Raw genomic sequence first — 16,290 nt, forward strand, 5'->3', positions numbered from 1 at the left:
ACATAGCTCATATTTGTAAAAGAACATTTAAAAAAAAGAGAAAAAAAAGAGTATGCTATCAATTAGCCTTGCTGCCTGCGCACTCTCTTTTTGCTATGTTAATTACAGCCACCTTCTTTTTCCATCTGCTTCATGAGGGTCAAAAGTTAAATTCCTGTCCAAAGTTTGTAAGCAGTAAATACAGCTCATCTGACACCTGAAAAATAATTTTCTATGAAAGCTGAGTTTAAGTGCATTATACCAGCAGGCATGGCCACAGTACAGCTCACCAAAGCTACTTCCAGGAAGCACAGGATTTTTGGTAGGAGTACAGTGAGTCCACATAGTTGCACATTCAGTGCTGCCATTCTGAATCTGTCGGTGACCTCCAGAACACAGAAGCTACTGAGTTGTCCAAATTTGTTTCTTTCCTGCATGACAAAACTAAGGAGGTTTTACTGCATTTCATATCCCTTGGTTTCGTGGAATCTCTGTATCAGCAAATTTAAAAGCAACCACCGCTGAAAATGTGTATTCACTGTGAAAGTAATCATGGAAATACTAATGGGGCAGTAAGGACAGGCTGGACCACAGGTGCAGGCTGGTGTTTTACAGAGCTGCCTGTGCCATTCAGATGGGATTTCTGCAAAGAGCTTCTCCATGCAGTCTCTGAGTTCTGCCTGTCCCCAGCCATAGGGAGAATGCTGTAGTCTGTAATGCTACTTCAAGTGATGAAAAGATTGTCTGCTAGCCTGGGCTGGAATAGAATGTGAGAGAGGGAAGATAATCTTAAAGCTGCTTGGTATCCAGGGAGTTAAAAAATGTGTTGACTGTCAGTCTTGGAAAATTTTCCTGCTTACAGGTCCTTTGTAGCGTCTTCTGTTACGCGTGAAGAGTTGCTGGTTTCAGTCTCCAGCTTTGCAGGCAGCTTTCAAAAAAATAAATTAAAAAAATAATTCCAAAATTATTTTAATTAGTGGCAGTCTCAACAAAAGGTCAAGGATTAAAGATGGAAAAAATAGGTAACCTGCTTGCAAAGGTGCCCTGGGTACATGTGGGAGGAAGGATGGTAGAGAGACAGGAGGAGGAAGTTCGCTTGGCCTAATTCCATAGCTGCAGAAATAACTGTCCAAGGAAAAGGTTAAAGGACTTCCATGTGCAGGGGGTTCAAGCCTTCACCTTTCCTGAGCACGGCATTTCCCTTAGTGGTTTTTATAAATAATTACCAACATGCCATTAGCTATGGCATTATATGATAGCCTTCACCAAGTGTGGCCTTTCCATCTGTATCAAGCAGGGTAATATATTTCAAAGTCAAAAGGAAAAATGCATTAGGCAACATGATGGCAACTGTAACCCTTCTGGATATATTGCACCATAAATACTAGGAACCACTACAGTAGAGGCTTTATCAAATCCTGGGCCTGAATGTAAGAGACTGTGGCTTCCACAAATCAGAAGAATGATACAATAAATCACTCTTCCTGATGTCATATTATTCTGAGCTGCCATCCCTAAAGAACACAGGATGGTCAATCGTTGATATGACAAATGGACCAGCCACTGCAGTAGCTTTGAGACATACACTCATCTCAGGTTAATCAATGTAAAAGGAATAAAATATCCCACTCTTTGATACTGTTATTCAAAGCTCCTGTTTGGCAGAGTACTAAAATATACATGGCTAATTTGGAATTCAGATTGCCTTCAATAGCAGCCCTTCTGTGCTTAAAGGTAGGCATGTATTTAAATGCCTTACAGAAATGGAACTCAGAAGGGAAAATGGGCTAATAAAGATTGAGGAGTCTGAGCTAACTGACCAATTTTAAATTCAGACAAGGATGGCGCTTTTCATGTTGTAAGAAGGAAGGCACTTACTGTTCATGTTTGCTACTTTGTAAGCAATCATACTTGCTCTGTTGGCACTGCTGTCCCATAATTATTTCCCTTATCCAATTAAGACTGCAGCTAAAATTCCCCTCATATATCTTTCTCCCCCAAACAATTAAATTTCTTTTACTTGTCTCCATTGCAATTAGCTGAGTGTGCATTTTTAAAGCCTGTTTCTTCCCCACATTCAAATGTGGGGTCATGTGCTGACTTCAAAATTAATTTTCAAGCAAAATGTACTTTAGTGGCACCTTGGCTCCCATGAAGAGGGTGGGACAGGATGTGAACCTGTGTGAAAAGCTTTCATGTAAGCACAGGCACAGAATGGTAATGATACATTTAAAAAAGCATACAGAGATAGTTAACACTGATTCCAGTGTAAGCGTTGTGTAGCAATGGCTAGCTGACTCTTCCATGGCCGATGATGATAACGGAAGAAGTCTTAGAAATGGGTGAAATAGACTACATGTATGTACACATATGTTGTGTGAAACAGAATGGCCTCTGCATATGTGTAGGCTGTTATTAAAAAATAGTTTTTTAAAAAAGGTTGGCCTAGGAGCAGAGAATCATCCTCTTTATCCAACTATAACTAAATTCATACCAGCTGTTGTACCGCATCAGACCTACTACTTTTTAAATTGCTGGAATAATACCAAAGTGGAATCCAAAAAATACTGAATCTACTTTGTTATTTTGGCACAAAACTGTGAAAGAACTACAACTCTGTAAGCATCACTTAGCATAAATTCCAAAGGCAATGCATTTGGGAAGGTCTAAGTGAAGCTTTATTTGATATAAAGCAACCTTTGAAATTATAGCAGACTATGGAAATGTAAATAACCACTCTGTTTTATTTTTAGGAGCCAGATAGAATTTGCAGGCCTGGCAGCGAACAGGGAGGGAGGAAGAAGCAATACTTGTAATTTTACATGTAGAATGAAGACATTTTTATAGAGTAAAAAAGTGCATGAGGTGATGAACTTATTATTGCATGGTACTGGTTTAGGTGCTTTTAAGAGCAGACCCCAGCTGAAGGGACAGAGTATGAGCAGGGACATATACTGCAATATGCCAAATATTTTACATATATTCTTGAATCAAATGTAATTTCTCTGGCTAATTCTTCTGAATTAAATAAAATAACACAGCAAGAACATGCCTGCTTGAAAGAGTCTCCAACATAGTAATGAAGGGGTGCTGAGACAAAACACCAAATCCTGTGTTTTGATGGCAGCTCCTCCTGGTTTCAGCCATCGTGACAACCCTGTTAATACTAGCCCCCACAAATAGGCAGACTTCTGACTTGTTTACTTTGTTTCAAGTAGTAAAAATTAGATAGAAAACCTTGGGTCTTAGCAGGCTTAGGAATAAAAAAAGCTATCTTTCTACTATGTTTCAAAGCATGCCGTAAACAAAATAGTTTTTTAAAAGGAAGGAGGGTACCAGCTCTAAATAAGCTTTAAAAAAACTTATTTTTCAAACTATAGTTGGCAAAGTAGCTGTTGGTAACAATAATTTCCACTTCATTACATTCTCACTGATGCTGAGCCATATTTATGTGGAGCAAGGTAATTCTCATGGGAGTGTCAGGAAGGACAGACTTGAGAACCGTGTGCTTTTCAGTGGCCTGAATTTCCTCAGTGCTCACTTAGAGTGCACTAGCTTGTGTTTGGCTTCTGCATATCTTCCAGTCTTCAGTTCTTTCAGCATTTTGCTCCAATGACTATGCTTTCCTCACTATGTATGTGTGCTTTGCTCTAATTTTGAATGGGCCAGTCTTTAACTCATTCTCATCCTGAATTACTCTGAAAAAGAATCAAGAATCCTTCCTTCTTTGTTTTTTTATTTTATTTGTCGTAAAATTCAGTCTTTGAATGCCTCTTGCTTTTTAAACTTGTAGTTCTGAAATTAATTTTTTTATTAAGATATATCATGCTATTTGAATATCGCAAGAAAATCCATAAATTTTGTAAACATATACAATTATTTATATTTCAATCAGTGAGCACATTTTTACTATAAAAGGTAGTCAAGGACTTTATGGGGTTATGTCAAAGTATTTTTCCTTTGAGAAAGTAATTTTGTCATTGAAATGCCTAAGAACTCTTCAAATCTGATACACACAAATCTTTACATATTCACTGAGGATGAATATGATAATAGGGAAAAGAAGTGAATATATTCCTTGAAATAGGAGCACAAAAGGGATGAGGAAAGCTTACACTATGTCTATAAGATATTTCATTGTGACTATGGCAGAAATCTTGTATCCCATTCTGGAGTTCACAGTTCAAGAAGTTTAAGCAAAGATTTTGAGAAAAAAAAAATATGAAAATGCTTTATAAATTGGTAGTTTGCTCTATACTGACAAATTCAAGTGGTCAAATATCAGATGAATGTGGGAAAACTTAAGGAGTGAAATGATCAGAGCCCAAATGGGAAACATGAAAGTGGTAACTCAAAGGGTTTTTCTGTTTTACAAATTTAACAATATAAAGAAGCAAGACCATATGTAATGAAGCTAGATAAACATCTAGACTGTAACAGTTAATCTTAAACTAAATATTGCTAAGATTCTTTCACTGGCAGTTTTTTCCATTAAGACTAAAAGTTTTACTGTAACTTATGTTCTGCTTCATACAGTGACCTCTGGCTCTTTGTGGTATCTTTTCTTTAGAATATTGTTCTTTAAATATATGTCAGTGTCAAAAAGGCTGAACTGACAGAAAGCATTTAAAGTGGACTGTTTCTGTAGTAAATGTTTTTCAAGAGATCTCCATGTTCTTGATTTGCATTCTTTGCATTTGCAAAGAAAAATTGCTGAAGCTTTTAAATCTTATGTGAAAATGAAGTGTTGGTTTCACTCTTTTTGATAAGCCCTTTGAATGAAATCTCCTTTAAAAGCTGTATACTGAAGACATTTTGAAAAACATAGACTTCTAGAACCACAGCACAGTGAAACAGTCACCCACTATGTATTCAAAGAATGTATACTTCTCTATTTGCGTTTACTCTATTTATCGGTGCTCTAACACTTGAAAGAGTAATTTCAAGTATGTTTGTGCTATACCTACATCTTTATGACACTGCATCTGTCTTTCTTAACAGGTGCTCTTCTAATTCATTTGTGATATATCCTCAGCAATATTTATTGTATTTTCAAGGATTAATGGAGGGAAGTCAAATTGCAAGGAGTAGGATTTTCAGTCCTCGATGCAGTCAAATATTTTCCTACAGCATACGCAATCTCAGTCTGTAGTTACTGTGGGGATTTTCCTTTCTTGGAGGTACTTTGTTTCATATTTCACCATGGAAAGCTTGGCACTTACCTTTTCCTTTTGCTTTTTTTAGAGATACTTATAGCATCTCTGCAGATTCTGTGATTGTCAAAAAAAATTAATTGATCATATGCTTTCTGCTAACCCCAGCCCTTTTTTTCTGCTCCCAAGTTTATGTGCTAGAGCTCAGAGGCTTACTCCTTATTTGTTGTACATATAGCTACTACATCTTACTTGCCAGTGTTGCTTCATGTTGAAATAGTTCTCTCTTCCATATTGAAACTACAAGGTACCCACCCACAGCAATACCAGTGCGTTGATTTTACTCTTGTTTTTAATCCCAGTTCCAGATGCTCTTTGGAGAAAATGTAGGTTAGGTTCTGCACAGTTCATCTTGGTTATATGTGAGTTTCAAGTTCAATTTATAAAAGCAATTTATATTCCAAGTAATATTGGAGTCTAATTATATTCTACACTGATTTTCCTGCATATCTCTTTCTGGTCAGCCAGGTGCAAATATCCACATTTTTACATATTTGGGACAGAATCTAACCAATGTCTGGAATCTGGGCACAACAGCTGCTCTCTGTCAATTGCTTATTATCCAAGTAGAGAATTATGCCTCTTTTTTTTTGAGAATCTGAGAATGAGCTGGTAGAGAGGTCTTCAGGAAAGGAGGTCTGTACCATGTATGAGCAGGATAGAAATAACATTGGGGATTTAGGGGGTTTGTGAGTTAGCTAGAGGCTGCAACTTTTCCAGTAAAGCAGCAGTGTTGAAGACTGAAATAAGTGATGTGTACAAGAGAAAACTGAAATGGAAGGGTACCCACAGAAACCACATTTGGCTTTTCTGGAGGGATTGGCAAGATCACCTCCTAAGGTTAGAATTAACGCACCATCTTTAGCTGTGAATCAAGACACTTTGCAACATAGGACAGGACAAAAATGGGACAGAAAACTCATTTCCCAGCTTTAAAAATGCTTGAGCAACAGTACTGCACTATGGTGCTCCAGGAGCTGAATGGGCTTGGTTCACTGATGCAGACCGACAAGGAAGGAATTGTATCCGCTAGTTACAATACTGTTAGCTCCAAACCTTACATAATGAAACACCTAAAAATTATGAAGTCCACAAGTATGGGAGACTATAACCATCTTCCAAGTCAGGCAAGGAATTAACTTTCCAGCTGAAGATTGACCTTAAGTTTAAAATGTTCCATTGGTGTATACCTTGATCTTTTTCTTATCCAAGGAAAGCAGGGTTTGGGGCTCTTTCCCAAAGCAAATGCTAATTAGACCTGGAACAGGAAAAAAAAAAAAAAAAAAGAGGAAAAGATTTCCAAGAGCTAGAAGAAATCAGGCAGATACACGCCCTCCACCCCTCAAAGAAGGAACCTAAAACCTTGCTTGCAATAAAGTGGGAACTGGAAGTGTCAAGAAGAGGGGCTATTGCCTTGTGTATTAACTGGGATTTTAGGAAGACTACCAATATGAGAAGAAAGTCCTTTCTTTTGTACAGGATTTCAATTTTTTTAAATGCAGTTTTATTGCAATGAAATTTGAAATTTTCAAACAAAAGAGAAAAGTAAGGAGCTAGGCCAGCGAAAAACTCACAAAAGGGAGGGAGGCAGCCTATGGAACTTTTCCTGAATTATATCTATGCCATCTTTCCAGGGGCTTCATATACCCCAACATCATGAAGCAATGCTGTATAAGGCATTGGTGCACAGCACTTTAAATTGACAATTAACATTTTTCTCTGTATGTCATTTCTATCATGTACGTTATGTACAATCAGTTCATTGACAATTTGGGTGAAGCTATAACTACAGTCTGGCTTACCTCAAACTACCACCCTAATGGCAGATTTTGCTTTTAGGTTGCAGGATCAGACCCTGTGCCCTGGCAACAGTCTTCAAAATATGTGTACGCTACCTTAAAAATGAGAGCCCATAAATGGAAATAGTAAATGCCACATATCTTTAACACTTTCATATTTCCATTTTTTTTTATTCAGAACTTCTGTCCTTTTTTCAAAACCCTTGTGCCCTAGTAAACTGATCATCTGAAGATGGTTAAAAACAAGGAAGTGCAAATTATTTTAGTTTATATAAACGTTCTCTTTTTTTTCTTGCTTCAGTGTCACTGTATTAAAAAGCTCTCCTGATTACTTATTACAAAATAATATTCTGTATGCTAAAAGCTTCCAGAAAAATAAGCCAGTCTAAATAAATTAGATATTTCAAAGACACCATTTTGCAAGCAAAGTAGAAAGTTTTTTGGAACTTGTGATACTAATAACAAATGCTGTTTGTTGAACAGGCAATTAAATATTTTCCCAGTGAGGAACTACTCAGAGCTGTTGCAGATTATTTTTAGTCCTCACAGACCTTTGTATATTTATTATGCCAAAAGACAGTCAAGCAGTGACACCCAGTGGCTTCAGAATTCTCTCTTCAGTTTCTATCACAGAAAAATATTGGGTTTATCTCGTGGTTTCAAATCCAGTGTTACTCAAAATGGGTAAATAATTTCCTGTTAAAGAGGTAGTCAGAATCCAGTAGTTATACATAGTAATCTTGACTTCTCTGCCTGACTAGGTGACTGTAGATTAAATGAGTTAACTACTGTGAATGTGGATACTAATCAACTCCAGGCATTCAGGGAGTAATTCAAGAAATACATGGAAATACACTCTGCAAATAAGTATTTAATTTAGCCTTTGAACAACCAAGAGTACAAAATCTGTGCTTAAGATCCTGTATCTGTCAGAGAGAGAGAGAATTGTTAACCATTTTTAAAGCCTTTGAAATTCATGGATTGAAAACACAATGTAGATGCAAAATTCTATTAATATTCATGATACCAGTAAAAATAAATAAGCAGTGATATTAGTACTGGCAGTTATGATGACAGCTTGACATTCCCGAAGTCATCTGGAACTTAAACTGCAAAGTAAACCAAAATTCTGCCAAGTTTTCCTATCAAACCTGACTGAACTATAATTTCCACAGAGATGTACCTTGAAAATAAATTGTCTGCCTAACAAAAGAAGCAAATATAAGAAGTCTCATTTTGCAGTTGCTGTGTCTTGGAGATAAACAAATATGACATTTGTTTTTTTTAAATCAATAGCCTTGCTTTATCAAAACAAGCAAAGCATCTTAGTCACACAGTAGTGGTGACTGTAAGAACAAACTATCGGATCAACCAGCCTTTCAAAATATAGTCCAATAGCTGTCCTCAGGGTATGTCTCTGCCTAGAAATTGTATGAAACATTTATACCCTGTAGAAGTTGCAGAAGAGGAATCTTTGAAGACAACTTCTTTGTTTTGCAGAGATGCTTCTCTACTGGTTCAGTGGAACCAGACAGGTGTGTGGAAATGGAGTGTGGAGCTGCAGTATACCTATTTCAGCATATAGACCATATGTTCTAATATAAGTTTTACTAACTGACCTCAGGAAAAAGATAAGGAAGCCCATGTCCATTACACTCACACATCTCAGCATTCTCTCAGATTTTTGTTGACTGCCTACTGCAGAAAATGATGCAAGACAGACGTGCACCATGCCATTCCTGAAAATGTCAATGCATGCCTATTTGAGAGGAAATTTTGTGAACAGCAGTCATGACCCATAGTCTGTACTCCCACAGCAATGTGAGAGAGTAGTTGCATCTACTTAGAAATTCATAACTTCCAAGCCAAGGTAATAAATACCTATTAAGGTATTTCCCAGGACAGGTGTGTCCCTCTCCTTATTAAAAATAAATAAATAAATAAATAAAACAGTGAAAAGGGTAGAGCAAGTGTGCACCTCAGACTGAAAAGAACCCCCACCACCTCCACACCCCAGGGACCTCCCTTGGTGGCCTTCAACAGAGTCCTCCAGCACAGTTGGCACCTCTCCATGGTCCAGGGGCAGGGCCAGGGGACGGGGAAGAAGGGCTCACACAACACCTGGAAATTGCCAGTTCTCTTAGGGAGCGCTGGCAGACCTTGCGCAGGCCGGCTGGGCCTCCCTTTCCCGCCAGCGGGGTGTCTGGATGCTTCGCCCCCTCGCAGCCACTGCAGAGCACAAGGGGATGCGCCACTTGCAGGGGGCCGGGTCGGTTGGGGGTCACTATTGCCACATCCCGTCCAGGGTAGCCCAGGCATGGGATGAGGAGGGGGCTGTAGCCCAGGCACATGAGGGGAGGTGGAGGGCAGTCCCTGTGCCCAAGGGGCAGCAGAAGGGCACAGGGGAGTGATCCCCAGAAAAGAGGCCCTCAGCCTCCCTGAGCCTCCTTCTCCCACAGTAGGTCATCGTTCAGACCACAGAACCCTCATCTCCCAGAACAGACATATTTGGCCACATGCACCATCATCACAGCGGCCTCCTAATGTCACAAGCCACCTCACTGCTCTCTGTTCCAGGCCCTATAAATACAGGGGCCTCAGCAGCTGACCCACAATTTGCTGAGCTTCGAGGCCCTTGGATTCCAAGGATGCTTGGTAGCAAGAGGTCCGTCCCAGAGCAGCAAGGCAGGTGGCTGCCCACCTTTGCATGGGAAAGCAGAGACATGGCTGCAGGAACCGCAGAGGGAAGAGGAGCAGCACTGGGGGGAGGGGAGCACCATCAACCACATGGTTGCAGTGGCCATTGCTCAGGTGGCTGATGGTGTGCAGCCCATGGAGGTGGATCCACCTGAAGGTCAGGAAGAGCCAGTGGAAGAGGTTCCACCTCCAGCATGGCTCACCTTGCACCACTACACTGTGCCAGGGCTCCCCTCCATGACGCCATGGCAGTGGTGTAACAGGAGCGCCCGGCCAGTGCCCCTGCCATCAGCCCAGCCTCCACACTGGGCATCAGCTAGGAGGCCCAGCCTCTGCACCTGGCCACCCTGCGAGCACACCTGTAACATCTCCTGGCCATCAGCAATTATTTTCCTGATTGCCCCAGGTGGTGTGAGCCCTTCTTTCCCATCCTGCACCCCCACCCCTCCAGAATGGGGTGCCATCCATTCTGCCCAAGAAAAGAGGATGAAACAACCTGGCTTCCACCAAGCTGCTGCACTGGGGCAACAGGAGTCATCCCTCAGATGGCCACCAAGGTCCCTGGGGCCTGCAGGTGGGGCTTCTTCAGTCTGGGGATGAGAAGGGTACCCGATGAGTGGCTCAAGATGAAGCCAGACATTAATGGTGGCGCACAAAGAGTAGCAACAGATAAGCACAGAAGTTAGAGAGACAGCTGTTCCTCTGGAGTAGCAGAAGACTGCAGTTCTACTAGGAAGAAGTGATGGCCTTCAGCATGGAGGTCCCTCCTAGCTGCTCCCATTAGGAGTGCTTTTCAAGGTTAGGCAAGAAACAATTTTAAATACAATAAACCGAGAAAAAAAGCCAGTAAATATTCTTTCCTCCTCTCTTATTTGGTCCTCTAGTGACTGCACCTGGACCCCTCTGTCCCCTCCTGGTCTCCCCAGCCCTGGAAGGACACCGATGTGTGGGGCATGGGCCCAGCTCAGGGCCTTTGAGATGGTGAGGGGCCGGGGCACGTGGCACACAAGGGCAGGCTGAGGGAGCTGCCTCTGGTCATGAGACACCAGAGTAGGTTACCCAGAGAAGTTGTGGATGCCCCATCCCTGGAGATGTTCAAGGCCAGGTTGGCTGGAGCTTTCAGCAACCTCATCTAGTGAAAGATGTCCGTGCCCATGGCAGGGGAGCTGGACTAGACGATCTTTATGGTCCTGACCAACCTAAGCCATTCTGTGAGTCTATGAGTCTTTGACACTTTGGTCAGCATCAAGAAGAGATCAGCAGTAGACCTGACTGGTGACTACAGCTGCCTACTGGGAGGGTGTAGAGAAGATGAATCCTGACTCTTCTCAGAGGTGCTCCATATGGAAGGGTGAGCGGCACCAGGCCCACTCTGGCAAATGGAGAAATCACAGTTAGATAAAAAGTGTCACCACAAGGCTGCTCAAGACACAGAACAAGTGCCCAGGGAAGCTGCAGTCTCTGTCCTTGAGGGTGTCCTTAGCAACCTGACCTGACTGGGGCTGCTCTGAGCAGGAATTTGGACTGTAGACCTCCAAGGGTCTCTCCCAACCTCTGTGCTTCTGTGGTTCTTCGAATGTCAGCCTTTCTGCCTTACCCAAATAGGAGCCACCCACAACCTTGTGGACGGTGGCCTCTGTCCCACCACCAGCCAGGCCCTCACTTCAGACAATCACCAGCATGGGTGTGATGGTGTGCTTCCCCCCCTTACCCTAACATGACCTTTATTTCCCATAACGCCGCTCAAGTGATAACCACCAGTGGCAGCTGTTAATGAATGTGTCTGGTTGTGACAGCTGCATCTGACTCAAAGTGGATTCAAGGCAGACACATGACACGATAGCCAAGGGCTGATCTGAGCAATGCACCCACTTAACAGTGCTGGTCAAGGTCTGACTCCAAGTTTGGAAGAAACTAACTTCTCTAGTCGGTATGCAGATATGAGTCAATTATCTTACTCCATACACAGTGGACATGCAGGCTGCATGCCAGTATCTCCCCTTGAGTAGGGACGCCTCTCAAGGTTACTTCTCGAGGCTGAGAGATTCCTTGCCACAACAGATTCTCAGTAAATGATTAAATAGCACGCTAAAGTTTGAAATCTTAGCTAAGTGATACAAAGGATTGATTGTGCATATACAATCTTTTTGATATAAACCCTTGACCAAGTCTGGGACTAAGTCTGGATCCAGCCACACCTGAACTCCCCTCTGAGAAGAGGCTGAGAATACAAGGACATCCTTTCTGAACCTCATGACTCAAGGGGAGGGTCTCCCTGACAGTTCTCTCTGACCCTGTCATCTGTGCAGTAAATAATCAAGTGTACTTTGCCACCAAATCTTGTTGAAACTACTGTTGCATTTACCATCAAACTTTGTTAAGTCACTTTTTTCTGTCAATAAACATATTCTATTTCTTGTGAAGTGCATCACTCCATCTGGGACAACAGGTGACTGGCCCACCACATTGCCTCCAGAAACTGCCCCATGGGTGGGCTTTGCTGATTACAAGGCAGTGGTCCTCCCGCTTTATAGTCTCCTCCTGCACATGCCTCATCCATTAGCTATCAGGATACTGTGAGAGATTGCTGAAGACAGGGTAAATGACATTCACTGCTCTACCCATGTCCCACTGGTCCAGCCAAGCAAGCTTTTAGGTCAAGCCTAGCATAACTTGCCCTTGGTGAATGCCTGCTGGCTCCCACCACTTGATAGCTGCTGCTGGCTTGGGCAGATAGATTTCCTTTCAAAGGCAGGGAAAGCATTTCACCCCGTAGGCTGCAGTAGGTAACTCTTGGTTTCCCTTCAACTTCTTCAAACCTGTTGCAATGTCACAATAGCTGTATCTTTTTCTTCTTTTTTCTTCCATTATTCAAGGGCAAATTGAACGTCTGAAGTACTGTGACAGTAAGAGCCAGCCAGCCAGTATTTTGCTCAAAATAGGCTGGAAAGCTGTTCTTATCACAACACGGCTCAAAGTTCAAGCAGTATGCATCTTTGCAAACTCATCACCAAAGGAATTTTTAAAATATATTAAAAACTACTATAGCTATTTACAGAGAGATAGATGAAAATCACAGGACAGCACTGGAGAGAAAAATTGCAATGGGAACAGGCCCTGGCTTGCTCATGGGCTTGTCAGAGAACAGTTTCAAGATCAGGGATGTCTCAGGCTTCTTTTTGCAAACCATATGCTGACCACCTTCCTACTTTTCACTTTTCTAAGCAGCAGAAGAGACTGAATTGTGTTTGTATGGCAGGGTTTTGGTAGCTGGGGGAAGGGGGTGGGGCTGCAGTGTTGGCTTCTGTGAGAAGACACCAGGAGCTGCCCCAATGTTGCTGCTCCAAGACAGACCCACCACTGGCCTGTGAGCCCATCAGCAATTCTGGTGGCACTCTGGTAGCAATGGGAAGGAGTAGCTGCATCAACTTAGAAATTCATAACAACTTCCAACCTGGAGGTCTGAAAATAAAAACATACATTGTTGAGGTATTTCCCAGGACAGCTGACTCCCTCTTCTTATTTCTGTTCTTTGAAAAACGCAGTGGAGTATTTGCTTTGGAAAACAGATGCCTGATATGGCTTGTTTTATACTGAGGTGCCAGCTGTTCCTTATGTTCCAAAAACCATGCCAAACCCACTGTTATGAGACTTATTAAAGTGTCTTTTATCCAGTGGAAAGTTGGTCCAAGTGGGCAATTATTTCCACTGAAGTTTCTCCTCTTTTTAACAGACACTTGTTTTTATGCCAGAGGTCGCTGCTGTTATCATTACCTGTAGTGACTAGATATTTGGAGTAATAAGCCATATGGCATTCTATAAAGCAGAACTGTGAGTGAAGAGCAAACAGAGCATTAAGCAAAAAGGGAAGTAAGTACTTCCATAACTGTAGCTACATTTTCATCTGCGTTAGTCCTACAAAGGTGGGGAGTGTGATGTGAACACTGTTTTTAGAGAAAATCAGTTTGGCTTGGCAGAAGTGAAAGCTCTTTCTCATGTACAGGAGTGCTCTCCCACCACAGTAATATGACAGAACTTCTTGTGACCTTGCAAGAAAAGCATCATTTCTCTCTGCCTACATCTTCATGAACACCCAGCTTCAGAGAAAACCTTCATACATACATTTGATTAATCCCATCTCTCATTCTAACCTGCCCGGCTTTATATTTACATTATATTAACTACTGAGTATTTGGTGATGGGGAAGGTATTTATGGTATAAGCTTATTTTTCCTCCTCAAACACTAAGGTTTTTGTTTGCTGCAAAACAGGAAAGCTGGACAGGAATATATGGTTTACTGAGTGATACATCCACAACATAAGCAAAGAAATTTTTTTGGCAGTTAAAATTATATTGCTTCAAATCTCTGGACATTCTTAGCTGAATGGAGTAAGCAGCAATCGATCTTTGCTTAAATGGACACCTAAAGTGAATGCTATTAATAAGGATAATTGGCTCTGCCTGAGATGACCAAGATCTTAAGTTCCTTCTGAGCAGCAATCACGTGTCAGTGTGAATTATGAAGCATTGATGCAAGTTTGTTTGTTGGTAGATTAACAAATGAGTCAATAGCTCATGCATTTAAATTGTTTTCATTGTCATAATAAATCATAGCCTCAAATACAGTACGATACAGAAGCATAACCTGAAAACATGCAGACATAGCAAACCGTGAGCAAATACAACAACTGAAAAGATAAAGTTTTACTGGACCTTCAGGGTGCCCACAATTATCTTTTCAAACTCTAGCAGAAAGAATCCACACTGAGGGAAAAACAAAAGATTTGGCTAAAGGAAATTAGATGTTAACCATGCAATCTTTTTCAGTTCCTCCAGGTGAATGGTAGTGTTTGTCTCAGCCACAGCCAAATCTCAGTTGCTCCCCCTTCAAGCTTCAACAGGAATTCCTACATTGAAGTCATGTCCTTGTACCACCTAGGTGTTCCAAGAAGCGTTGCTGCTGAATGTTACCAGCTGTGTATTGTGCATTTCTTTATCAACTTACTTAATGGCTGTATTTCATCTGATTTCTGTCAAATAAAGAGGTTACCAAATGGAGCCCCGTTGCCTTTAGCTGTAAAGAGTTTTCAGACGAAAGCCCTAATCCTTGCTATGACCAGCCTCTCAAATGAGTTTCTATTGTCTTTTGTGCTGTGCTTGAAGGTGGGTCAAAAGGAGCTTTGTTCTCACAGAGCCCCTGATACTGAATGCAGCAGAGTTTGGAAAAAATGCCATGTAGCTGTAAATAGATTAAAACCAAAAGAAAAATACTGAATATTATGGGCTGCTCAGCACCTGATAGTAAGACCTTTCAATCTGTATATGGGTTTTGTAGCTTATGTACCATAGCACACAGTGAAAGCCCCCAAGTAATCTCGAAAATCATGAGTTGTGTCATACTTGAGAAAGTGTGAGCAAGTTCTTAGAAATGTGATATAATGGAGAAACTTCTTTTGTTTGAAAAAAAAACAACATAGCTGTTGTGCGTCACAGTCAGCGTGAACTGATTGAAAAGGCCATTGTTTAGAGGTTAAAAAGTCTCAACCTTTTATGTAAAACAATATTGATTAAAAAAAAAAAGCTGTTTGGTTTTGGGTTTTTTTGAAAAACTTTATTTTGATTGGAAAAGTACAAAATAAGCTAGAAGGCCTGCTTGTTCCACTTCAATAGAAAGGAGAGGGAAAAAATCTAATTGGGGAAAAAAAATAAGGGAGGGAGTAGTTCAGAAAAAACAGTTTATACAAGTGTTGAATCCTTGTTCTCATGTACTTCATGAGCCTGAATTTCAGGTGGCTGTTACCTAATCATAGTTAGCTAGAAAATGCTACAAAATAAAACTTAACAGCAATATCATTTATCTGGATGATCTTTTTTGTGGGTGGTGTACCTTTTTCATGCTTTTGCTTAATCCAACCCTAAAATCTTTCAGATTAGGTACGTCACACAAGCAGTGGTTGTTTATACTGTTTGTTGCTGTGGTGTAATTGCCTTTGCTCTTTCTAGTGAAAAATGGCCACGTATATCTACTGTGAGTTAACTTATTAGTAAGTGTCTTTATTCTTTTCACATTTATTTGCTCTTGGAATTTCTTTCATTTATTATTCTGAAACATAACTACCTGTACCAGTTTTTAAAAAATAGGTCTGTAATGCCTTGTATTCTTTTATTGGCTGCATTATAAAATCACAGGGATTTAAAGAAGAAAAAAAAAAGAAAAAACAGTTTATATAAACAGCTTGATATTTTTAGAGCACAGGGTCAAGCAGATCAGCCTTTAATTAGAAACAGATTAAACTCTGATCACTCCTGCAGAGCTCTCCAGCATTGACTGAAGGTAATCCTTACAAGCTTTGGAGTGAGTGTAGTTGAGAGATCTTGCCAGTGACTTTGCATTTAAAACTGAAGGTCAGAAAGTCAAAGCAGCACACTAAAGCTGTGAAGACTTAGATCCTACTAGGGCATGGACACAAATGATGTGCTGCTGGGGAATACAGAAGTGCAGTCCAAACTACAAATCAAATGCTAAAGTGCTCCTAAGCTCTCAAGATTAGTTCATTGATTTATGGTAATGTATGAATATGTCTATTTCAGCAAAACTTAC

The 16,290-nt window shown here is 40.9% G+C and overlaps 1 protein-coding gene across 2 annotated transcripts in view; it reads left to right on the top strand.

Annotated features, from left to right (window-relative positions):
- Nucleotides 1-3,737: 3,737 nt before the first annotated feature.
- COBL (cordon-bleu WH2 repeat protein) overlaps nt 3,738-16,290 on the top strand; it is a 264,865-nt gene continuing 252,312 nt past the window's right edge. For both annotated transcript variants that reach the window (XM_080379027.1, XM_080379028.1), the window contains exon 1: nt 3,738-16,254. The gene's annotated coding sequence lies outside the window, so the exon portion shown is untranslated. The remainder of the gene's footprint in view (nt 16,255-16,290) is intronic.

The sequence above is a fragment of the Falco punctatus genome (assembly GCF_963210335.1).
Source record: "Falco punctatus genome assembly, chromosome: 3".
Classification (NCBI taxonomy): Eukaryota; Metazoa; Chordata; class Aves; order Falconiformes; family Falconidae; genus Falco; species Falco punctatus.